The sequence below is a fragment of the Protopterus annectens genome, chromosome 1.part1, assembly GCF_019279795.1.
Source record: "Protopterus annectens isolate FY-2018-M chromosome 1.part1, PAN1.0, whole genome shotgun sequence".
Lineage (NCBI taxonomy): Eukaryota > Metazoa > Chordata > Ceratodontiformes > Protopteridae > Protopterus > Protopterus annectens.
In genome coordinates, this window is record NC_056726.1 from 808,953,959 (window position 1) to 808,981,712 (window position 27,754).

A 27,754-nucleotide genomic window follows, 5' to 3' on the forward strand; every position below is an offset into this window, starting at 1 on the left:
CAGCATCACCTGGTGTTCTCATGTTTAGGACTCTGTTATGTGTGATGTACACTTCTGAGGTGCAGAGCACAGCCATTGGGCTATGGTCGATCATGTTTGCAGATGACTGCATGGTGTGGGCTGTCACTGGATTCCCTAGTGATGTGGACACCTGCCTAGGAGGATCTCATGCAGAAATGACAGGTGCCATAAAAACGGCCTCAGGCTGCATACCAGGAAATGCAGTATTAACCCCTTTGGGGAGAGGGACATCCCCACATATTATCACAGTAGTAACAACATCCTAGACACACAATCAGTAGTGAGGGATCTGTGCATACAGGTTGATAGCAACATGACATTTCACCACCATGTTGCTTTTGCTGTAAGGTAAACCTTCTTCATGGCCCACCTCATAACATCCCTGTATTCCCCCAATAAGGCCCATTATTGAGTATAATGCCCTGTTCATCATTCACCTCACACAGCACATGCAGCAGCTGGGGACATCACAGAGGTTCCCCACCAGAGAATACCAGGGCCTCAAACATCTACCATACACGCATAGGCTATAAGCCCATCCCTCTACCCAATTTCATACATACTCCTCAGAGGTGGCCTCTGCCTGGCATACAAGGCAATCATGGTCTTGACATTGTTGGGACTGCTGCACAAGTGCAGCTGAAGTTCCACTCTATTAACCCAGACATACGCCCTCAATCTGGTATGTGACTTCAACTGAGCTTGTTGGCAGCTCAAATGTGTGTCCAAACACACTCCCCCTGCTGTGGAATGGACACACTTTCCACATCAGGCAGGGTAGCTATTTACACCTTTGCAAGTGGAACCTGGATAACTGGATGGTTAACAGCATATACACCCTTGGGATACCACCTGTGTCCCTGTTGGACTGGGGCATCAGGAGCTGCCTTGCATATGCAAGGGCTAACATCTGGGCTAGGCTTATGGGGGCTCAGGGCCCATATACTAGTAACCTCATATGATCCTAGGATTACCAGTTATGGCATGTGTGCTGTGACACACTGTCATTATGTGTCCACACCCATCACTGTCATCTACTGTGGTGTGTCCCTTACGGGCAACATTACAGTACCATGTCATACAGCCACCAACTGATAAATACGTGACTGGTACTACAAGCGTATGTAGACATTACAGCAACATGTGTGCTACACAATACCCGAGAGTGGTGCAAATGTGGTGTAGGGTTTCCTCCTCGTAGGTGTCTGATATCTGCAGTACACATGTTTGTGGAATGTGTACATGTGTCTGATATATGTGGTCCACTTGCCAGACAAATGTGGGTGTCTGGAAACCAGTTGGACAATATATAATGGTTGTACTCAGACTGTGGGAATGTGTCTGTGACATGGCAGACCCCTCAGAACTCACTAATGGTCCATTAATATCTGGTACTGTATTCATTCCCTTACATTGCATGCTCAATATGTACACACTGTTGCTGAGGCAGAGCCTGTGTCCCCCCACTACTGCTGCCTACAACCTGCTATCCTGCTGCAGGGGGGCACCAGGTGTGCTAGCCATAGCTGTCAGGCAATGAGATACAGGTGTGGAGTACACAGTGACCTAGCCAGAGTATGTCAGGAACAGTCAGGGACACCTGGACCATGTTTGAACTATGTCTGTATGACATTCACAGACAGAGGGGGCTCACTGACAGTGCATGCTATGATATGCCAGCTGTATCCACCAATAGTTGCTGTCACTATTGTACAACAGACAATCCAGTAGCATTCGTACATGAGCTGACCATTACTGGGGGGACTCAGTGGCCAGAGCTGTGACCTGTGTCACTGCAGACAGAGCCAAAAGGGAAGACCAGGTGCTTGACAGCTGACTAACAGCAACATGTCATTCCAAGATATGTTGTTGAGACCTACTGCTGAAATTCCTATTTCCCATGACTGCATTCCCCATCTGCATTCCATTACATGAGGAATTCTATGACATACCTGCTAAGGTGCTGTACTCCTTTGTAAGCACAAATCCAGTGGTAGTTTTCCTAGGAAAGCCCAGTCTGTCTTCATGAAGAAAGTCACAGACCTGTTTATCACAGGCAGTAGCTTGCCTTTTGAAGGTAATGGTCATGAACAGGTGACTCACACTTGCTAATAGCATCCAGAACAGCTGTGTTGCATTTTCATTAGCCAATGGCATAGTAACACAGTGCTATAATTAAAGCCTTCATGTAGGCCTTGGCCCTTTTCCTGGCCTGTGAGGAGGACATTATCGAGGTATGGGAACTACATCGTCACAGAGGGTAGGTAGAAATACTGTCCACTGTTTGGATTGATGTGGTATGTCCACAGGTTTGCATGCTTTGTTTTCCCATTGTTAACAGACTTTCTGATTCTGTGGCAGTTTACTGTTTAACAATGTGTGTTGGGGTCAGTAAGGAGACAGGCAGATGTGAGTGTCATACATCATTTTTTATCTGAATGTGCATGCTGCTGCAGTTGATGCTGGTCTATCAGCTGTATATGTTTGTAGGGGGACACACATGTACCTGTTACCTGACCACCCTCCCAACCCTTTATGTATGGGTGTTGTATAGATGGCCTGTTCTAGGTGTTTGGGACATATGTTAGCTCTGTAGTAGGTAGCTGAACATACTGCTCCATGTGTAGCAGGCTGCAGCTGCTGCATTCTGGCCAAGAGTCATACTGGGGATTGTGAACACATTGGGGGACAGCAAGCTATATATGTGAGTGAAGCAGCAGTGTCAGCTCTGTTGTCACAGCATAGCCAGGATGAGGGTACCCATAACTATCCAGGCGAGGCATGTGCCTCTGGTACATATGTTAAGTAATAGTGCCATCCAGAGAGTGGTAGGCGGTATTTAGGACACGTATTCATATTTGTGACATGTGTCCCACTTTACAGGCCTTTGATGTGCTAATGTTGCTGGCAGTGACTGTGGTAGCAGCAACCAGTTCTGCTGGACATTGCAGGCCTCAGTAATTTCTATGTTGTATTGACAAGCATGTAGTTGTCGTGCAACAGACTGAACTGTGGGACAGGACTGTGGGTGTCCAGATGTCACACATGCTAGGAATGTCACAGATAGAGCTATTGAGTCATTATTATGGCAGGTGTAGTTGCAAGACATATGTGCATACATACAGTGTGTTACACAGGATTCACATGAACATGTATGTTCGGATGGATATGATGTGTGACACTGACCTGTCTGTCCTGATTTTGTAACCTCAATCTGCACAAACTTACCAGTACTTCAGCACACAGAATAGGTTTTATTACAACCATGCCATAAGTAGGTTGCACAACTGTGGATATTCTGCAGCAGTCTGTGCAGTTGTCAGCTCTACCTGATATTGTAGGCCTCATGTACATCCATCAACATATATTTGGCTGTGTACTGCTTCGATGTCTGCATCACAGGCCCAAGTATGCTGTCATTTATCCCATTATATGTAGAAGTAGTGTGTTACAAGCAATCAGGATATCTTTGTAAAAACACCAATCATGTTTTACAGCTCAGTGGCCTAGTGGGCTAATGTACTATGATGTAGTTGACAGGATGCTGGGTTCAATAGTTGGCAGAGGTGAATGTTTTTGCTGATGTGACATCAGTGTAATGCATGATATATTTATAGAAACACCAGTTATTCCCCAGAGCTGAGTTGGCCTAGTGGGTTAATGCACTATGCTGTAGTTGACATGGTCCTGGGTTCAATACATGGCAGGGATGTATATTTTTACTGATGTGACCTCAGTGTAATGCAATATATATTTACAAAAACACCAGCTATTCTCCAGAGCTGAGTTGGCCTAGTAGGTTAAAACACTATGTTGTGGTTCAGAGGGTACTGGGTTTGAGACTTGGCAGGCGTGATTATTTTATTGATAGTCATAACAGTGTCAGAATCACATAAGGTGATTAAAGCAGTTTTAAGCAGGATTGCATGGGTTTGCGCAATGCACTGTGATGCTAAGCAGTGCTTATTCCCACGTAAACCCATGCTATTTCCAAAAAAAGAAAAGAAAAAAGGGGTGATAGGAAAGTGGAGAAATGGGGGTAAGCAGGGGGGGAAACAATATGAAAGGCAGGTGGGGATTTGCAGGATGGTAATAGGAAAGGACCATATCTCTCCATTTCTTGTACAGCAACAGCTGTGCATGTTGTGGACAATTTGAAGACTCACATCCCACAGAGAGGGGTGTGGGTGACATAACTTTGGTGATTAATTGCTGGGATGATTAATGGCAGTGTACATGGGGGTGAAATGGAGAGCTATGTATGGGGCAATTTGTTTTGTGGGACAGATGCCCTTTTTTTTAGGAGAGAGTGGAATGTTGGGGAAGGGTTGTAGGTACATTATATGAGGGATAAGTTGGGTAGGAGAGGTTGCATTTGCAAGCAGACAAGACAGACAAAACAGTGGACAGTGGCAGTGTATGACACATGAGTGGGGTAAACACCTTGGATGGGGAGAGGGTGTTTGGGAATTGGAGGACCAAGTTCCCCCAAATGGCAACAGTGGGACTGAGCTTCCCACCCAAGGGCAGTCACCACTGCTCCTTCACTGCCGTGAAGGTGGCTGGGCTGGGGGCCAGGGCCAGCCTGCCCCTCCAGGTGCACCAGTCTGCCCTTGATCTGGCACAGTTGATCATCCAAATCATGCTGGATAACCCTGTGCACAATGCCTGGAAACTGTTGCCGGGTGATCAGTCCCTCTCTGCGCCAGCGACTGGGAGGAGGGACGGGCCCCATCCCCTGAGGCAGTTCCTCCCATGGGTAGTGCAGACCAGCAGAGGGGGCAGCTCCAAGTTGGGTCCCAGACGTGCTGGGACCTGGTGCCATGGCCAGATGAGGTGGGATAGACAGATCCGCTGAAACTGGCCTACCTAATTGTGCTATGGTGTTGAGGTTTGTCAAAGTGTATTGGTTAGTCATGAACAGAACATTTCAATGTTAGTTATAACAGCATTCATGGGTGTTCCAATTAACACAGAACAATAGAATTGCATAGCATACAGAACACAGGCATAAATGGAATAAGAGTCATTATTGTAACAGCATGCCAGTAACAGTTATGGCAAAAGGCCAACAACATTGGTATTTCAACAAGGTATGTTAGTATGCAACCATTGTAATATATAACCAATAATACAACATGAGGCCCAGCATTAGATTTTGAGAACAACATATGTGAAAATGGAAACATATCCGTAGTATAAGAATAATAATTTATGATGCAGATAAGGGGTGGGGGGATAGAAAGGCATTCCATTTACAACTGTATAGGCTATATTTTTCACAACAGTACTGTTCAATACTCTACAGATCTGCCCTTACTTCATGTCTACAAGTCTATAGCTTCTGTAGCATGTACATACCTCTCAAGCTATCTGCATGGGATGGTATGGGTCAAGCTGTAACACCTACAGGTACATAACTGGAGGGGATTATTACATGTCAGGGGAACATATATGTCTACCAAGGTGTACTCTGCACTGATGTTGTGTGAGTGTGCTACTGGCATACTTCAACTGGAATTATATCTGTGTCCAAGGTTTTTGGCAGCAGTGATCACTATCCATGACAGCGTGACACTTGAGAGACATGTATCATGCACAGTATAGAAAGTTTACACTTATCCAACTGTCATTGGCAGGCATGGGGTGAGACTATCAGCAGATATTCACAGATGCACCAGGCATACAGCTGTACCAACAATAGACCATTTAATTTGTCTTATTAACTTGGAAAAGTAGTGTACTTCATGTCATTTTATTTAATGGAGTCTTATCACCTTGCTTAGCAGTGCTGTTTACTCACTAGTACATCTGGACACAGACATTAGTATACCCTTTATACAGCTACTGCATACATTTATTTATCTGTAAATCCTGTGGGGAGAATATCTATTAACAACAAATAACTGTTTCTATAAATAGTCACTATTACTTGTCTGTCACTATAAATATGTCTTAGTACCTGTTCCTGGATTCAACCCCCGATCTGTGTGTGGCAAAATGAACAACATATATATTTCTTAGCACACTGAGCTACTGGGCCACTGCTGTTCATTGACTGAGTGATATGTACCTAAAGCTCACCTGGTGACAAAGTCTGACCTGGTAATATAGTGTCACATAAGACTGCAGTGACAGTTGAACATACAAGTATGAGATTTGTGCATGACAGAGATAATAGGTGAACTGTGTATTAATACTTGGAATGCAGGTGTACACAATTAACCCCTAGTGGATGGGAATATACGTGATCTGTACAGACCATATCAGGGTACTGGATTGCCTGTTTGACCCATATACATTTGCAGTCTACAGCTATTACTGTTTCATACTTGCCTGCATCAGCGTACCTATGTTCAGGGATGCATATAGCTGAAATGCAAAGGTTAACACAAGACAATCCCAGGAGAAACACACTATAATACCTTAGACAGTACTACTCTACGTTCAGACCTTAGTGCAGAACAAATATCATATTGCATTATATCTTGTAGTACAGCTCAACATCTTCACTTTAGCATAACAGTTCTTTATTGGCCAACCTTCGGTCACCTCACCATGTTATACCCATGTTTACTTCACAGCACCTGTAATATTTGATTTCTTGAACAATAGCTCAGAATACACACAACAGTTGGCAGAACACAGATTTATTGGGGGTGACATGACAGTGATTAGTATACATCTGACAATCTTTATTGTTCTACACTTTAAATAATGCAGGCATTGGAAGACAGCTGTTATTACACAATCTATGCAGTACTACCTTTATTTCTTCACAATTCTGACTGCAGTTGTACTATATTTCCTGTAGATTAGGAATGCAGTTAATTTATTCCCTTCACATTTTTAATGCCGGTGTACTTTATTACCAGAACATGTATAAATAATACAGTATACACATGTTATTCTCAAACATGATTAATGCTGTATTAACTTTCTTTCCATAACATTAGCATGTTTCATCCTTTCATCTATATTGAACTGTACCTGGCAATACTCACTTATAACAGTTCAGGTCCATGAACACATTCATTGCAGTACACTCAACAGAATATACCTACTGGCAGTTACTACTCTACTCTTTCTTAATTAGATTACTATATATTGCAAGATATATCTGTATTCACCACACTCTTGGCACATTCTGGCCAGGCACCCTGCATGGGCCTCCAAGTTGCGAGCCCTCTCCTCTGCAGCTGTTGGGGGAAAACACACCATTATGCATACCTGTCTATCAGATATTCATATAGAATTTGGTAAATCAATGGTTCCTATACTTACAAACTTCTGAGGCATTGCGGTCCCGAGCATCTTGGATCCATTTGACCAAGAGTCCCCCCCCATGCTTCAGGTCATCATAATGATGACGCATCTGCTCACCAGTGCAGGGGATGCCAGTTGCAGTGGTGAGGTCACATGCCAGCTGGTCCCAGGCCTCTGATTTGTATTCAGAGCCATGGTACTGGCCCTGTAGCAGCCCGTTGCCATGGTCTTTCACAAGGAGCCCAACCATGGCACTTGACTACAAAATGCCCCAGCACTGTGCCCAGAAGAGCACACCCTCTCCAACTCCAGCCATAGCTCCTGCAGTGATCAAACTCCAACAGGTTTTAGCTGTAGTCCCACCTACTGCACTTAAATAAGGCTGTTTTCTTACCCTTTGCTGCCATTGGCTGTCTCTAAAAATGCTCAACTCCGCATAGCATCATGCAAACCCACTGAGCTCAGCTGAGGACTGCTTAAACTGGGAGTGTTTAGCAGTGTCCAAACCAACTAAGCGGAGCTGCACTTTGTTAAGTGCTGCTAAAACATGTCCTTTTTAAGCATTGCTTGGCTACAGGCTAACCAGAGTTTTTCAAAAATAAAAAAAATGATAGACACTAATTGTTTATTAATGTTGCTTTATTATTATGTGTATCTATTTTACTTTATATCTCCTAAACATATGTATTTCACTATGTTATCTTGGAGTGTAACTTTAATGTATTGGACACTTGTGTGTAACTGAGGCTTTTGTCCTCGGGTCTCCAATGAAAATAGGCTTCTGGTACAGATGGGCTAACCCACTTAACAAATGTCAATGTATACATGATAAAAAAAAAATTTATAACATTTCTCTATCGCATGTTAAAAGCTGAATGGCCTGTATTCAAACCGTGCACTACTGCACACAAGGCTGTGACTCTAACCTTTCAGCTACTGATGATATGATGATTAGAGCTATACATTTGTATATAGCTCTCAGTTACGTTTAGGCACTGCTGAACACCACTCTGTGCCATGCAAACCCACTTAAACGTGACCTTTTCTAACTAATTAAATGCATCTGCTTTCTGATTTTAGATGTCTGGCACATGTCTATTGCTAAGCGCCACAGCACGCCAAAAAAAAAAAAAAATTAGCAGAACGTGTTTCACTTTATTATTTAATTGCTATCCAGCACTTTAACAGTGCAGGGCTGTGTTACTCATCTGCTGTAACATACCCCCTACACTGATTCTGTACTGTGTTACATGGTTCTCTCTCAGTAGCGTGCCTTCATTAATATGCAAGGTGCACTGCCGAGGGGGGAGCTGCAGACTCGGCCACAGTACACTCAGTGTAAGACTTACACTATTCCTACACAGAGTTTATTAAATCTGGGGAATGTTCTTTTTTCGATGTTCCTTTTCAAGAGATTTGTCACATCAAAGTTGTAGGATAGATTTCATGCATCTTAGTTGCTGAGTACTTGTAGAGTTCACTCTCCAGGTGTGCATCCCATTAAACTTTCTGATCATGTCCCCATATCCCTTATAGTTGTTATGAAATCCCAGAATTTGATAGTAAGAAGTTGGAGATGGGCTCATTTTTGCTAGTTGTCTGCCTCTCTGACGTGGAACACTGCAACTCCTCTCAGGACACAGAATTTGGACTGATGTGGAAGGATACAGAATGCGAAGGAGGCACATGACTGAGATGCTGCAATTGATGTTGAGAGACCTGTGGGGGAGATCCAAAAGCTTTGCTACAAGTGGGAATAAAACATGGTCTTCGTGATAACATCCTAGCCCACACTATAGAAACTGAAATGTTTGAGATTTCAAAAACAGAAGCAGAACCTCACCACAAAGGACAATTCCAACGGCTCAGAAGAAATAGTGACCAAGATATTTAGCCTGTTTTTTTAAGAAGTCCAAGCCTAGTAACTCACTGGTAGTGGTTTTCCGATCAAGATGAGTACATAGCAGACAATGATGACTTTAGAGAAGGCTTCAGAGAGTACATTATATCACTGTATAGCTCAGATCATTTTACCTTTGGTGAACAATGGGAATTTTTAGTGGCTCAGCAGTGTCAAATTACAGCATTGGAGCAGCAGATGTTGAGCTGTCCCTTCTCTTCTACTGAGATAGAGAGAGCTATTTCAAACCTCAATCTTAGCAAGGCACCAGGGTTACATGGCTTTCCAGCTGAGTTCTATATGTAGGGGGAAATGAAGCGAGCAGAGTGCTTGTGCAAGTTTTTAATGCTGCAAGTAATGCAGACAGTCTGAGCCTAGATCTTAACTAAGTAATCATTATGTTGATCCCTAAGATGAAAGTTGGTGTGTCTAACTGGGGGGACTTTAGGCCCTTCTCCCTCATAAATGTGCCCCTAAATATTCAAGCCAAAGTTCTGAAATCCACTCCCTCAATTGACAGTAAGAGGTCAAAATGGATTATTAAGGGTAGTGAGGTGGCAGACAGGTCTATATTAGATAATCAAACTTTCAAAAGTTCGACTGTCATATGGTTGACACCATTTGATCGAACTTTTAAAAGTTTGAATATCTAATAAAAAAAATAAACTACACAAATTAGATACCTGAATGTTTTAAGCAGGGGGCAAGCCACCCTGCACCCCCCACATGGGGGACTGCACCTCCCACACACCCCCGCTCTTTAAATATACCAACTCCGAGATCGCACTACAGTGCAGAAAAGGGAAATCTTCCCATTCCACGCTGTATGGAAATCTCCGTTAAAACGTTCAAACTTTCAAAAATTCGATCATATGGTGTCGACCATATGACACTCGAACTTTTGAAAGTTCGATTATCTAATATAGACCTGTGGCAGACAATTGGTGGGAACTAGCATCCCTTTTATGCCTGAAAGAGAAGTAGGCATTGTCCTTTTTAACATACAGAAAATATTCAATATAGTAGAATGGAACATTCCTTTTCAGTTCCTTCTTCATAGGAACTGTGTAGATTTTTGGAATCATGTTAAAGTGTTATACACTAATCCTACATCTAGAATTAATTTTAAAAAGATATCTATCTAATCCAGGAGCAATTAATAGGGGCATGAGGCAAGAGTGTCTACTGTCGTCCAGTTTGTTCTTACTGGTTATGGAAGAACTGACATACCAGTTGAGGAAAGTTTTGCATTCACAATCTATAAATGATGGAGCTTATCATTCTTTATTTGCAGATGACTCTGTATTGTTTAGTACCAACTTAACAGCAGTACTGAAAAAGGTACTGAACATTTTCCAATTATTTGGGACCTTCTCTGGGTTCAAATATAATCTCTATAAGTCTGTCATAGTAAGCTATGTTTAGATTTTGCTGTAGGTAACATCTCTTTATCTGTGGCCTGAGAGGCAACATATTTAGGGTTAAAGCTTGAACCCACCTTTTACTTTATACTCAAAAGTAATTTAGAGGCACTGGCAGCAAAGGTTCAGGATTTGTTACTCACACTAGCAAATTTTAATTCAATATCTGGAAAGGTTATGGCCACCCAAACTATGATATTGCAGCATATCTTACAATTTTTATGCAATATTCCAGTTCAGGTACAACATCCAGTCCAAAGACACATTCAGGACTCAACTATCAAAACAATTTTGAGAGAGTTGGGAATATATATTCCATCGTCATTAGCCCAAGTACCTATAGGTACTGCTGTGGATTGGGAATTTCCACATGTAACTAACTATGCCCTGGCTTTTCAGATCCACCAACTCATTAGCAGAGTGTGAAAAAGTGTCCAAAGACACAGAGGAGGTAGATGGCAGGGTTAATAATGGACTCTGGATTGAACCTCCTCCTGAATGGCTACAAAACATTTATAAAGATGAGTTGTTTGTTGGGGGTCTTGCATGGGGTATGGGACCAACAGATATTATACAGCATCACCCAGAGAATGTCAAAGTGATAGAGGTGAACTCAAGAGACCTTTATCAGTCCAATGGAATTCAGTGTGGGGCCAAATCATAGATACATATTTGGGGAGGGATCTCAAAAGCTTTGAGGAATTATGTGAGGAATTTAATCTTCCTGCTCAGCAAAGGTTAGTATGATGTCAGATCCAGGAGTCTAGTAAAATGGGCATACAGGTCCAAAGGAATCGAGTCTACCTTGAGAAAAATATAAGTACTAAAAAGTGTAGAGCAGGCCTCATCTATAAAGATCTGTGGATGAACAAAGCTGAGCAGTTAACTTCTTAGTAATTAAAAGATGGAGAACTCTACTGCACATCAGTATGACTCCTATATATTGGTAACATGTGTGGTCAGCTTTGACAGTCTTAAAAAGTGGCCTAGGAACAATGAGCAGCAATTAAGGATTCTTTATAGATGGTACATGACCACATGTAAATAAAAAAGGACGTGTCTTTCCCAGACATACTGTTGCTGGAGGCGTGGACACAAAGAAGCAGGTAATCTTCTTATGTTTTGGTTCTGTTCCCTAATCAGACCATATTGGAACTTTTTAAATAAAAAAATGAGCATCATTTATGAGGTATCTACTGTTGTTGACTGGAAATGATGTACTTTTGGAATTAGTCTTAAAGACAACCTACCTTTTTTCTACCAAGCTAAAAGTGTTATGGGTCATAGCAAGCATTATTAAAATCTTTTTTATGCAGTCTACTAATAAAAATGGTATGTGCCCAATAAATTCTTTGAGGATTTCCTTTGCCACCACCTAGGGAAAATTGCCAGTTTTTACAAAGCATCAGAAAAACCATATACTCTTCCCCAGACATGGCAACACTTGTTTGACAGTTTCAAGGGGGTACCTTGACTTAAGTCTCTGACGCTGTTACTTTAAGTTGTTAGTAAAACTTAATGGGTCTTACTATATCTGTTGTAAAACTCTACTGCCTGTCACAATGTTAAAGACTGTTTATCTTGTTGGTAATTTCTTTTCTAGTTATGTTTAATTATTGTGGTTTATTAATTTGTTTTTGAGTTTACAGCTCCTTTGTGTATGTTTGTTATAAAATAAATAAAAAAATGTACTGGATTCCATGTATATTGTAAGTATACCTCTCAACCTCTCAGAGCAAGAAATCTGGACAAAGCTCAAAATAATGGGGACAAAGGCCCAAAATAGGGGCACTTTTTAAATATTGTTCTTACAAACTTAGAAACTTGATAGAATAACAGGTTTTCTATTAGCATGAATGTTTTTGAAGGATAAGAAGTCTGAAACTCAGATGTCTGCCATTATTTTTTGACTTCAGTCATCAATGATTTATCAGTGAATTGCCAGAAAACCACAGTTTTAAGAGAAACAGATGAAAAATCTGAGTAAAAATCTGGACATTCTGTGAAAATCTGGACTAGTGAGAGGTATGATAAGCCACATAAACCAGTTATAATGCATCCAGCTTATCAAGAAACAGAGTAAAATGGACTCCACTTCATTCAAATGACATATTTAAAAATGAAGATGAAACCAAAAGTGGAAAAAATTTGTGGAAGATCAGAAGTTGCAGCTAAGAGGATAATGCAAACATCTTCTGGAATGATACATTTTTTAATAAATGATACTGAAAATGTTAACAGATAACCATGAAGGTGGCAAACTGCAGAAAGAAGCAAGAAGAACACAATCCAACAGTTAAGTCAAAGAAATGTTACAACACCCAAAAAGCCTGTTCAAGAAACCCAATCAATATAGAGTAAAATGGTTTGACTGCTTGAGGCCTATGCTTACTTTATTGATTGTATCCAGTCATTAGGATAGATGCTGCTTGCCTATACATTTATTCTAGCTAGACTGCCTGATACCTATGCTTAGTATATTGATTGTATCCAGTCATTAGGATAAATGTTGTTTGCCTAAACTTTTATTCTAGCTAGTAACTACTGTTAGATTTGTTCCTTGGGGACCCCACTGTATGTCTTTAGCAGTCTAGCTACTCTGCTTCATACAGTGTGCCCTAGAGTATATCTCTGTACTGTTCTTTTGTTTTGCTAGGATTTAAAGCAACTGTGCTAGTTTTTGTTGTACTCACATGACTGATTAACAATTTATTTTTCCTTTGCTTGTTTTTATTTCTCTCTCTACCTTTGACTATTAACAGATTATACACCTGGGTTCCTGCCCTTCCCTAACCTAAGAGGCCCTGTGGACATCTTTTAAACACCAGAAATCCTGAATAGGATTAGACATCCTCTTAACAGACTGTCCTCCCAGATTTTTTTTGTGGAAAGTATGTCCTATCATTGTACTGCTTAGCTTTACTCACCAGGACATTTTTTTACTCCCCTGCCAGGTAAACCAGCAGCCCCCCCCCCTCTAGATTGGCCTTTTGTTGGTCCCCTCTCCTTCACTCCCTTTTTGCCTTTAGTCCATATAATCCTCTCTCTCTACCCCGTCTCTTGCTCTTTTTTCTTGGTTAACCCCCTGCTTGCTCTGTCTGATATTCTTTCCTAACCTGGCCACTAGGTGGCACCCTTCTTACCACAAATCATACTACTACATTTTCTGAGTATCCCACTGCAAATCCTACTGTCCTTTCTTGTTCCTTAGTCTACCTTTGTCACTTACTATTTCTCTCAGGAGCAACTCCTCTATTTTACCCAGCACTATTTCATTTACCCCCCACTTACTATACAATCTCCTCAAACTCTCTACTGTTGAGCTCACCCTTACCTTTACACCTGTTTCTCTCTTCTTGCCTGATTGTTTTCTGCAACTTTTTGTCCTGTTCTTCCCCGCTCCGTTCGCTACGCTCACTCCGCTCCCCACCCTACCCCCAATTCCCACCCACCCCCAGGGGTCCTACCTTTAAACTTACTTAGACACACCCCTAATTAGCTAATTACCTATCTCTACTTCCTGCACATCTACCTCTTAACTCCTTACTCCTAACACCACACCCTCTCTCTTTTATCTAATCTATACTACCTCACCCTATTATTTTACACCGTGTAGTCCTACACTTACTAACCTTTCACTCTATACATGCCTTTAACCCTTAACTCAATCATTCCTCTTCTTCTACTTAACATCCTGCTTTACTACTACACTCTTACCTCCTACGAACATCTTAGACTTAGCCAAACTCCTGTATTAGCCAAACATACTACAACTACACTTCCTCTACCTGACCAAACCCATATTAATATACTTTCAACCTGCCCCTACCTTCCCCCTCTCTACCATAAAGTACACCATTACAGATTCACAACCTCCAAACGGTTCTATATAATACCCATCAAATACACAAATATCTTTCAAACCACACAAACACTTTTATTGATACATGGGGACATCCACCCCAACCCGGGTCCCAATACCCTCCTCAATCCCACCCCTTCAAACCATACAGCTAACTATACTAGCACACCCTTCTCCACTGACTCCCTCTCTATTGCTCACTTAAATATTCGTAGCATTAATAACAAATTAACACAACTCCATGCCTTAATTGATTTCTATGCCTTTGATATCCTCTGTCTCACAGAAACCTGGCTTAAACCCAGTACCAAAGACAACGAATTTACTCCCCCAGGCTATAGCACCTTAAGGCAAGATCGTCTTAATAAAAAGGGCGGAGGAGTGGCCATCCTATACAAATCACAACTTCAGGTAGCCTTAATTGACTCCTTGCCCCCCTCCCCAGGAAATGCTGAAATACTTTGCACCAAACTCCAAGTTAATAAATCCAAGGCTATAAACATAATATGTTCCTACATCCCTCCAGGCAAGAACATCAATACCCTGGAAAATATCCTTAGCTGGGCCTCCTGTAGCTTTCCCCAAGAAACCATAATCTTAGGTGATTTCAACATTGACTGGAACTCCTGCAAATCCCCCACACCCTCCATTCACCTTAATCTCTTTAACTATCATCAAACCATCAACTCCCCTACTAGAATAAATAAATCCACCCACAAACAAACCATTCTAGACTGGATACTAACCAACAACAATCCCCTCTCCTATAAAACAGGAATACTCCCTGACAATATCAGTGACCACCTCCTTACCTTTATCACTAAACAAAAATTTAACAATCCCAAACCAACTACTTTCCGTACCAAACACAACAAAACAGAATTCAACCTAGCATCCTTTCAAAATGAACTCAAGGAATACAACTGGTCTACTCTAAAATACCTCCCAATAGATGAGGCTGTAACCCATTTCAACAATACCTTCCTACAAATTCTAAACCAACATGCCCCATCCCGCTTAGTCAGAGTCAAATCCAAAGCAGCCCCATGGCTCTCTAAAACAACTAAACAAACTATGCAAGCTAGAAATAAACTATGGTCTAAATGGAGGTCCACAAAAAACCCAATTGACCATCAAAACTTCAAACAGCTGAGAAATAAAACAAAGAAGCTTACCATTCTGGACAAGAAAAACTACCACCTTCAATACCAACAAAACCAACACCAAAACCCAAAACTATTTTGGTCAGGAATAAACAAACTACTCCATCCTGGCAACACCAAAACGCCTACCCCAGCTAGCCTAGCACAAACCCAACCTAACATAATAGCCGACACTTTCAACAACTTTTTCTCTCAAACAGTCACCTCACTTGCAAGTACCATGACTCCCCCCCCAACCCTCCAAACTACCCCCACTCAAAACAGCACACACATGCTAAAGTTTAATACTGTCTCAACAACCTATATACATAAGCTTCTATCTAAACTCAAACCCTGCACCCCTTCTGCAGACAAGCTTCCAGCTGAATATCTGCAACTAGCTGCATACGAGATAGCCTACCCAGTCTCCATCTTAATAAACAGAACCATAACTGAATCCAAAATCCCATCCTGTTGGAAAATCTCCCATATTATTCCCCTCCATAAAGGAGGAAACTCCAACGAACTCTCCGATTTTCGGCCTATTGCCCTTCTATCTCCTCTATCCAAAATAATGGAACGCTGCATTCACCATCAACTTCTACATTATCTCTTAAATAACAACTTGCTTGTAGACTCACAACATGGTTTTAGACCCTACCACAGTACTTCAACTGCCCTTCTCTCCTTCACTGACTCTATCAATAAAACCCGCAACAACAACCTGTTCTCCTCTGCACTATTCTTAGACCTCTCAAAAGCGTTCGATATGGTCAACCATAAACTTCTCCTCGATACCCTACAATCCCTCTCACTTGATTCACAAGCATTACAGTGGTTCGACTCATACCTGACTAATAGAAAACAAGCAGTCCTCTGGGACAGCCATCTATCCTCTCAACTCCCAGTTACTATCGGTCCCACAAGGATCCATCCTAGGTCCCCTACTTTTCTCTATTTTCATAAATAACCTGCCCACTTCCCTCCCGACATCCACTTGTATACAGTATGCAGATGATTCCACTCTCATCTGCTCTGCTTCTTCCCCAGCACAACTCCACTCTGCTACCCAGGTGGTCTTCACTGCAGCAGAAAAATGGTTCCAACATATCTGTCTCCTCCTAAATCCCAAAAAAACCAAACTTCTACTGTTCACCCCTACCTCTAAATCCACCCCTATCACTTTTTCCATTGTATCGTGCAATGGCACTGTCATCCAACCTGACTTTTCCACTAAACTGCTAGGCGTAACCATAGACAATCAGCTAAATTTTGACTATCACATTGACTTAACTATCAAGTCAGTCAATAAAAAGATGGGTGCCCTTTATAGACTTAAGCCCTTCCTTACTGCCACTTCCCGAGTGGCTCTCGCCCAAACTCACCTCATTTCTACATTATTGTATGCCTCTCCTTCCTTTATCAATATATCTAAAGCTAATCTTCAAAAACTGAATACCGCCTACCACAGTATAGCCAGATTTGCCACTGGCTCTCTATTCCAAACTCATCACTGTCTTAACTTAAAGAAACTAAACTGGCTTGAACTTCCAAACCTAATACTACTACAGCAACTAATCATCACTTTTAAAATTCTACATTACCCCTCCAACACACCCATACTAAATAAACTCATCACTCCTTATAAAAATCTCACTACACTTAGATCAGCCAACAAGCTACTAGTTACTACTTTGAAATCTCATAATAAATCAGGTGATTCCTTATTTGCAAACACTGTCGGTTCTTACTGGAATAAACTCCCCACAGAACTGACCTCCCTAGGCTCATGTCATCTTTTCAAAAAACAGATGAAAACTCACCTAATAACTCACTGGCTATGCCCCTGCTCTAATCCTGACTGACCTCAGCAAATTTATTACTCTCCCCAGTCTGCTCCTGTGTACTTTTGCTCTTCTGTTCCAACTTAAACTGACTTCCACAGTCCCTTTTTTATACCTCCACTCTTCTGTTCTTAGTTCTGTTTGACTCCCCCTCTGACCACTCTGTTTTTTCTGTCTCTTGCTTCTTTTAGCTGACCTCCTATAATCCTGCTACCTTTGACATTTCTCACTATCTTTGTTTTTCCCCCTCTCCTTTACCTACTGCCTGTTCCTTAGCCTCACTAAGTCCAGAATTCCTATACCCAACAGTAACTGTACTTTATTATTTCCTTTCTCTTTACATCATTTCTGCCTTTTACCTATCTCTAACCTTTTAATATCTTTTACACTACTAACCTGCCTGTTTAACACTATATATTAACCACTTTTATGCTTTCAGCCAATACCTATTTATCGTCATGACTAGCTACTATGGATATTGTTTTAACTTTAAATTGTTTTTTGATACTGAAGCTTTTCTCCTCAGCCCCTGACTGAATTTTGATTGTCATCTAGTCAGATTTGTACATGAAAAATGTATTTGCATTTGTATTTTGCCGTATTATACTATATTAGTTTTAGTTTTATTTGTATAGTTAGTATTATTAGTGACTTCATAAATTGTAGTGTATTAGTCTGATAGTGGAGCTTTTCTCCTCGGGCCTCTGCTGAAAATGGACATGTATCCAGCCAGACTAGACCGGTTAACAAATGTAAAATAAAATAAATAAAATAAAATAAACTAGGAAACAAAGATGAGAAACTAAGAAATAATAGTCAGAAAGTACATCAATGAAAGATGCAGGCTAAACAAAGCAAGGAAAGGAAATGAAACAAGGTAGGAGATCCAAAAAGAACATACAAGAAGGAATAAAGATGCTGCTTTACAGGAAGACAGATAACTGATGAGTGGTAACAGGCACACATTACATAAAGGAAGCTGAATTCATCAATGGACCATTTACTCAAAACATGGCTTCATAAAAGAGGATGACAGCAAGTGCAGATAAAATCTGGGGAAACCCTTCCACCCTATCCTGCCAACCAAGCAGAGGGGGGAGACCTGCCTGCGCCTTCTTAATTAATATAACTTGCTCCCAGGTTGCACAACCTTGGGGCATGTAAAGCTTTTTTTTGCAGAACTGGCTCAGAAAATTAATTTGGTTTCATCCACGTACAGAGCTACTCAAAGAATGCAGATGGGAAAAAAGAAATGGAACAGCTAAAGCTGAAGACCAGTGATTGTAGTGGGTTGATGAAGTTTGCAGAAATAGTAATTTCAGACCAAATCATTACAATAAGATACCCATGATGCGCTTCTAGTGTACAAGGTCATGCAAAATAGAGCACTGCATCAACTGCTCACAAATAAAAACAAGCAAGTGCAAAAACAAAGCAGTTAATCCATGTGTTTCTACATTTATGGCAAATATTCTTTGACTGGAAAGACAATGGATAAATATTGGGTGAAACAAAGCTACAGAATGCAAGTTTATGAAAAGATTAACTGACTTAGCCTGCAAGGTTAGAGTATCATCTTGTTCCACTAGCTACCTAGCTTTAAGGTTGGACTGTAGGTTCTGGGAAGATCAAGCAGCCAAAAGGCAGCTGCCCATCATATCTGGAGTTGTAAGGGATCTAACACTAACAGTGAAGACTACTGGGAGCAAGCAGTCTCTAGATCAAACAGTCCCTACCAACAGGGCCTTAAGCAGTTATTATCAATCTGATTAATGCAGAAGTGTGAGTGTATGATTCAAAAATATACCCACTATATGTCCACAATCACATTCAGCTACGCTGCTCAGCCCTTAATTCCTTCAGTCAACAGGACGTCTCTGCTTGAAGAGTCAAGGCCTATCTGATAAGTTGTAATCTTAGGCATGGCAAGAAAAAAAGGGGGCAGCAATACCATGAATAAAAGGATAATGGAGAACAGCAAAGCGTGAAGTGTTGTTATACAACACTAACAGCCAAATATTTAGTTTGTTATCATAATAGTTAGGAAGAGAATATGCAGACCAGTGCTCTATTATTTCAGATGAAGCAAAGCTATGTTGTTCTTTCAATAGTGAGACCAGTTTTCAGAGAAGCATTTGTGAAGCTAGGTAAAGGCTGCCAGCCTAGCCAGATAGAATTTTGTAGATAATTCTGTCATTTGTAAATATTAATATAAGCCACAGGCTTGTTCTTTTAAATGGAAAAAATGGTGTTAAATGTGGAACTGCAAAATGTAACAACAGTGCACGCTACTGTAACAAAGTTGATAAGTCGCTTCTTTGATGTCAAAACTCAGAGCCGAGATGTCTAGATAAAGACATTCTGCCTATTATTTTGAGGCCAGAGTTAATGGCTAGAATTCGCATATATAATTTATTTTATTGCTCTGATTCCTGACCAGCTTCAAGATCAAAAGGGCTATTAACTTCTGAGAGTCTGTTAGCCTGGGAACCAGAAAGAAATGATGTAATCTGAAATGAATCAGTGGTACTGTGTTATCAATTTAAGGGCAGAAAGAATGAGAGCATTAGAACATTCATCTTGAGAACATCCAACTCACCATTCAGCCTGTGTCTACATGTAAGTAGGATTTTAGAACTGTGTTTTCTCTTAGATGTAGCTAGGAAATAAGAAGATTAGACTAGTATTTCTGTGTTGATGTCAGAACCTTTCTAGTGCATTATTTTAAGTATTTCTCTGTGATCTCTGAATTCTTGACTAGCATTGTGTAGTAAGAAGTATTGTCTTGTGTTTTATTTATTATTAAATATTTTTAAACCTTTCAACTGTGACTGTTTTGTGTAGAGATAATTTAAGCTCTAAGAGTATAGTGCATGTATATAGTGATATTGTACTAAGTCACTCCAAATAAGTCTTGACTGTTTGGTTGCACTTACCATTTGGATAATAATATTGCGCAGTATAACTGGACACCTAAGGGCCTTTGAGTAGCTGATAAATATTAGCTGGGTGGTGGCAGTGATTTCTACCGTATAGTCTGGGTAAAAGGGACGCAGCTGGAGAACCTGCGCCAGCCTTCCCCAGGAGTATCTGTGTGGTTGTATAAATGCTTATCCCAAAGTATGTGTGTGTGTGTGTGTGTGTGTGTGTGTGTGTGTGTGTGTGTGTGTGTGTGTGTGTGTGTCAGCTACTTGGGCAGGGACACAAAGCACTGGTCGGACAGAGAGGGTGCTGGAGGTTTTAGCTTGCCCACTAGGCAGAGATCTGGAACCTATAGCTGTGCCAGTGGGGAGTCTTATTGGGGACCTGGAGAGAAAGGGAGAAACCAGCCTCAGACTGACTATGATCTCTGTGTGCTCTTAAGGGAAATTGTACTTTATTGTGTGTGTATTTATTATCCTTTCCCTATATGGACGCCCCTCACTGGTGTTAGTGGTGAGGATTGAGGCTCCTTGATTGCTGGGCCAATGCACAGGTGTCACATACTGTTTTGCAGTGGTGGGATATCCACACCACATATTAATTGGTCAGCAAATGCTAATTGGCTTTTAGTGGTGTGGATAGAGTGAATTCCTGTAGCTTGTGTACAGTGATCACTGAAGATGTTTTGTACTCTAAATCAGCCACGCAGTGAATGCTCAGAGTTCAGATCACAATTGTTTTTTGTTAGCTTAGTTAGTCAGGGAGAGCAGGCAGCATGTCAGCAAAGGAGTACAGAAAGCTGACTAGGAGCCAGCTAGCTGAGATGTGCCAGGCTAGGGGACTGGTGCATGGAAACCTGACTAAGGCAGACATGATTGACAGACATGGTCATAGCTGCATCAGAAAACAGCAACCAGGATGATCAGACTGGCAGTGGAGATGTCCCACCCTCGGAGAATGGAGAGCTCAACCTTTTTGCAGAGGACTTAAAAATCCATCTGTATCTAAAAAAACTTGAGTTGGAGGCTAGGCATTCGGAAATAGAAGCAGCTGAGAGACTGAGAAGTTTGCAGGCTGAGGAGAATGAGAAACTGCTATGCCTGAAAGCTGAGGAAAAGGAGAGGCAGAGGCAGCATGAGAAGGAGATGCTGACTCTTCACCAGAGTCATGGAGGTAATGGGGAAGGGAGTAACTGGACCCCAGAAGCACAAAAGGTAAGTAAATTTCTTCTGCAGTTTAAAGAGGGGGATATTTTTGATAGTTTCAGTCATATGTTTCAGAGGGCATGTAAACAGTATGATGTTGACCAAAGGCTCTGGGTACAGTTCCTGACCCCCTTACTCCATGGTAAAGCTGTAACGGTGTTGTCTAAAATTTCTGATGTTGACTGTTTTAATTATACTGTTGTTAGGAATTGCTTGTTAGAATGTTTTAAGCTAACACCTGAAACTTATAGGAAAACGTTTCGTGAGCACAGACGCAAGGCAGATGAAAGTGTGTGTGAATATTTTGGTGAACTGAACACTTATTTTCATAGGTGGATGGGTGAGTGGATGTCAGGGCACCACTTTTGAAGAGTTGGAAGACCTTTTGGTGAGGGAACAAGCCCTTAGCACTTTGCCTGAGGACATGAGGATCTGGTTAGCTGCTAGACAATGTGCTACTTCCGATGAGTTGGGAAAGAAGGGAGATCTATACCTAGCAAGCAGGGCATCTCTGCACAGGAAGGGAACCCCCAGTACTGATCATGCATCTAAAGGAACCCATGGTTGCCAGCACAGACTGTCCCAACAGAATCTGCCAGTAGCAGGGGAAGCCACTAGTCCGGGTACACATCCAGGACCTAGGGTTAAATGTTTTAAATGCAACCAGTGGGGCCATGTGGCATACAGACGTCCATGGAGGCAAGGTGTGGAACAAAAGGTGAGAGAGCCAGTAAGTGGGAAAGACAAAATGCCAATAGTAGATTGTCTTAAGACAACAGGGGTACCAAACTACCATCCTGTAGATGTCCTGATAGGGAAGGATTGGGATGAGGCAGTACTATGTGTTAATGCAGTTACATGCAGTCAGGCTTTGAGACAAAAATGTGAGTCTGGTACCTGGGGGAGACCCAGAAAGACTGCATACTTGCAGCCAGGACTGGTGAGGTGGTTACTTCTGGGAGGAAGCTACACTGTAGCAGTGAGACTGAAGAGGATCCACAGCTGCTTGTGAGTACTGATGTTCCCTTGGACAGAGTGACTGCAAAGGTAGAGGTGAATAGTAGTACCCAGGCTGACAGTGAGGCACCACTATCAGAGGATTCCAGACTTCATGTGGAAGGGGAGCTGGGAAGGGTTGCAAAGAGAGAGTTGAGACAAGCTCAGATCTCAGACTCTACATTGCAAGGCCTGAGGCAGGTAGCTAGTAAGGCACATGATTATCAAGGGAAGGGGGAATCTGTATACTGGGACAAAGGGTTACCGTATATAGAGAGGGGACCCCTGAGGGAGGGCTAGAAGGTGACAGAATACAGCAGTTGGTAGTGCCTAGAGCCTACCATCTGGTGCTTCTAGCCATAGCCCATGACATTTCCTTTGCAGGGCATATGGGCATAAAACGTACAAAGAGACGTATTATGCAGTACTTCTATTGGCCTAGAATTTCCAGAGATGTAACAGGGTACTGCAGGACCTGTGAGCAGTGCCAAAAGGTAGGCAAGGCAGGAGACAAGGTGAGAGCTCCTTTGATGCCTTTGCCTGTGATTGAGGAGCCATTTCAAAGGGTAGCGATGGATATTGTGGGGCCTCTGAGTACCTCAAGTTCCACAGGGAAAAAGTATATCCTAGTGGTAGTGGATTATGCTACATGATTCCCTGAGGCAGTGGCTCTGTCCTCCATTGAGGCAGAAAAGGTGGCAAATGCTTTGTTAGAGATTTTCAGCAGGGTAGGTTTCCCAAAAGAAATACTGTCTGACAGAGGTGCCAATTTCATGTCAGACCTGCTGGCTTGTCTGTGGAAGTACTGTGGGGTGAAGCACCTGAAGACCACACCCTACCATCCCCAGACTAATGGTCTGGTTGAGAGGTTAAACTCTGCAATCAAGTCCATGCTACATGCATTTGCAGACCAGTTTAAGAGGGAGTGGGACAACTATTTGCCCCATCTGTTGTTTGCTTACAGAGAGGTTCCTCAGGAATCCACAGGTTTTTCACCCTTTGAGCTGCTGTATGGGCATAGGGTGAGGGGACCTCTAGATTTAATTTGAGATGAGTGGGAATGTGAGTGTGAAGCTCACAAAGAGTCTGCTGTGGCATATGTCCTAAACCTCAGGACAAGGCTCAGGGAACTCATGGGCTTGTCCCAGAAGAACCTGGCAGAAGCCCAACAACAGAGAAAGGTGTGGTATGACAGGAATGCTCAAGCTAGAGAGTATGCTGTGGGGCAGCAGGTAATGGTTCTCATTCCTGTCAGACACAACAAGCTGCAAGCAGCTTGGGAGGGACCCTACAAAGTGGTAAGAAAGGTAAGGGATGTTAACTACATGGTGGAACTGCTAGGCAAGAGGCAGGGGCACAAATTTTACCATGCTAGCATAATGAAACCTTACCATGATAGGGAGGCCCTTGTGCTGAGCATTTGCAGTGGATTGCAGGAGGAGTCTGAGGGAGATCTGGTGACTGATATCCTGGGTGAGGCTTGGACTGATACCTCAGTGGAAGGAGTAGCAGTGTCCCAGCAGCTATCTCCTACCCAAGTTCGAGAAATCCAAGCAGTGTTACAGGAGTTTGGGGACATGCTCACTTGGAATCCAGGGTGCAACCACCTGGTACAGCACCAGGTGGATACAGGACCCCAAAGGCCTATTAGGCAGGCCCCTTATAGGGTGCCTGAGAGAGTCAAGCATACTCTGAGGGAGGAGCTACAGGAGATGTTGGAACTAGGGGTGATTCAAGAGTCCAACAGTCCCTGGGCGCCTCAGTGGTGCTGGTGCCAAAGAAGGATGGCAGCACCAGGTTCTGCGTGGACTACAGGAAATTAGTCACACAGAGTCAGATGCTTACCCTATGCCTAGGACAGATGAGCCCCTAGAGCAGCTGGGTGGGGCTAAGTATCTTACAACCATTTATCTTACCAAGGGTTACTGGCAGATGCCCTTGACTCCCAGTGCTAAAGAAACATCAGCCTTTGTGACTCTTTTTGGCTTGTATGAGTTGACAAAGATGCCCTTTGGGATGAAAAATGCCCCATCGACTTTCCAGAGACTGGTAGATCATATCCTAGCAGGAGCAGGAGGGTTTGCCCTTGCTTACATAGATGATATTGCCATCTACAGCCATTCCTGGCAAGAGCACCTTTAGGATGTCAAGGAGGTGCTGGGCAGACTACAGAGGGCAGGGTTGACCATTAAGCCCAGCAAATGTCAGGTGGGTATAGCAGAGGTCTTCTACCTGGGACATAGAGTGGGGAGTGGTAAGATCAGGCCAGAACCTGCCAAAGTAGAAGCCATTCAGGCACGGCCTGCACCTGTTACAAAAAGCAGGTGAGGGCATTCTTAGGGACAGCAGGGTACTACAGAACATTCTTCCCCAGCTATAGTACCATAGCTGCTCCCCTCACATACCTGACAAAGAAGAACAGGTCAGACAAGGTAGTGTGGACCCCCTCATGTGAGTAGGCATTCCAGGAGCTTAAAGAAGCTTTGGGAGGACTCCCTGTGTTAGCCAGTCCAGATTACAGCAAATAATTCTTGTGCAGGTGGATGCTTCGAACCATGGGGTGGGGGCTGTACTTAGCCAGATTTCTTCAGAGGGAGAAGAGCACCCAGTGGTTTATCTCAGTCATAGGCTCCAACCCAGGGAGGAATGCTATGCAGCTGTAGAAAAGGAATGTCAACCCACAGCGTGGGCACTGCAGGAACTTCAGCCTTATCTGTATGGAAGAAAATTCATTGTAGTGACAGATCACAATCCCCTAACATGGTTACACAGAGCCAGCCAGCAAAATGCCAAGTTGCTAAGATGGAGCCTAGGGTTGCAAGCATATGATATGTCAGTGCAGCACCGCAGTGGGATTAGCAATGCCAACGCAGATGTGCTCTCAAGATAGGGAATGGGTAAGGTATACTCAGATAGACCTAACCCTCTTAAGCAATATTTCTCAAGGGTCACTTGAAAAACTGTCGAGTTCCCCAGGGGGGGAGATTTGTGAAGATGGGCGAAGGCTGCCAGCCTAGAAGGGTAGAATTTTGTAGATAATTCGGTCATTTGTAAATATTAATATAAGCCACAGGCTTGTTCTCTTAAATGGGAAAAATGGTGTTAAATGTGGAACTGAAAAAATTTAACAACAGTGCACTCTGCTGTAATAAAGCTGATAAGTCAATTCTTTGATGTCAAAACTCGGAGCCGAGGTGTCTAGATAAAGGCAGTCTGCCTATTGTTTTGAGGCCATAGTTAATGGCTAGAATTTGCATGTATAATTTATTTTATTGCTCTTGTTCCTGACCAGCTGCAAGATCAAAAGGGCTATTAACCTCTGACAGTCTGTTAGCCTGGGAACCAGAAAGAAATGATGTAATCTGAAATGAATCAGTGGTACTGTGTTATCAATTTAAGGACAGAAAGAATGAGAACATTACAGCATTTGTCTTGAGAATATCCAACTTACCACTCTGCCTATGTCTATATGTAAGTAGGATTTTAGAACTGTGTTTTTTATTAGATATAGGTAGGAAATAAGAAGATTAGACTAGTTTGTTTTTCTGTGTTGATGTCAGAACTTTTTCTTATGTATTATTTTAAGCATTTCTCTGTGATCTCTGAACTCTTGACTAGCACTGTGTAGTAAGAAGTATTATCTTGTGTTTTTATTTATTAAATATTTTAAAACCTTTAAACTGTGGCTGTTTTATGTAGAGATAATTTAAGCTCTAAGAGTACATTGCATGTATATAGTGATACTGTACCAAGTCACTCCAAATAAGTCTTGACTGTTTGGTTGCACTTACCATTTGGATAATAATATTGCACAGTATAACTGGACACCCTTTCATAAGGGCCTTTGAGTAGCTAATAAATATTATCTGGGAGGTGGCATTGATTTCTACTGTATAGTCTGGGTAAAAGGGGCACAACTGGAGAACCTGTGCCAGCCTTCCCCAGGAGTGTCTGTGTGGTTGTATAAACTCTTATCCCAAAGTGTGTGTTTCAGATACTTGGACAGGGACACAAAGCACTGGCTGGACAGAGAGGGTGCTGGAGGTTTTAGCTTGTCCACTATGCCGAGATCTGGACCCTACAGCTGTGCCAGTGGGGAGTCATATTGGAGACCTGGAGAGAAAGGGAGAAACCAGCCACAGACTGACTGTGATCTCTGTGTGCTCTTAAGCGAAACTGTACTTTACTGTGTGTGTGTATTTATTATCCTTTCCCGATATTGATGCCCCTCACTGGTGTTGTTGAGGCTTCTTGATTACTGGGCCAGTGCCAGGCATCATTGCATTATAGATGGAAAAAGGGAAGATGAAAATAATGTTAAGCTGGCCTGACAACATAACAGAATAGTTCATACCTGCATTGTCTGTGAACCAGGTTTGATTTGCAAGTTGACTGCCAGAAAGATGGTTTTGGGTAATGAAAGGAAACATAATGAGCAGCGAAAGGCAAGCATACATTTTCTGTGAGAACTGCATGAGACTATTGCAGCCTACCACAATACTAGTGTATCCAGCTGAAACAAACAAAGAAGATCAAACTAGGATACATGAAGAAAATAAATACATGAAAACACACATTCATAACAATTTCAGTGTCACATGCGGCAGCCTTTGTGTGGGTTTAATATTGGGATTAAAAAAAAAAGACCAACTGCCTAATTTATGCCCCAGTAAGATGAAATAAAAGGCAATATGGGCAAAACTGTGGGGTTACAGAGGATCTGCAGAGATGTCGAGGGGGGGGGGGTAATAATGCTGAATTAAGTAAAAATGTATGGTGAGACACTTACCTAATTGTTTTTGCAACAGTGTACACCATGACATGCTTTTACAGAAAGATGTATTATATGCAGTAGTATAAGTAACTTAGCAAATTGCAAACTTACCTTTGATACATTCCAGGAACATCAGAAAGTTGTAGGTGTCTTCCCACAGCAGGTGTTTGGATCATCTTGTAATACCAACACACCAGAACCCTGAAAAATGATGGGTGCTGCATTCCCAAGATGTTATCCTTCAGAAGAAATGTTGAATTGAATTTCCCATCTATGTTAAAGAAAACAGTAAGGGTTTATAATTGAATAAGTCAAAATAATCATGTATTTTATCAGAATAACATAATACCATATTTTTTCTTTTACAAATTATACTTCTGAAGCAAACTTAGGCACATGAC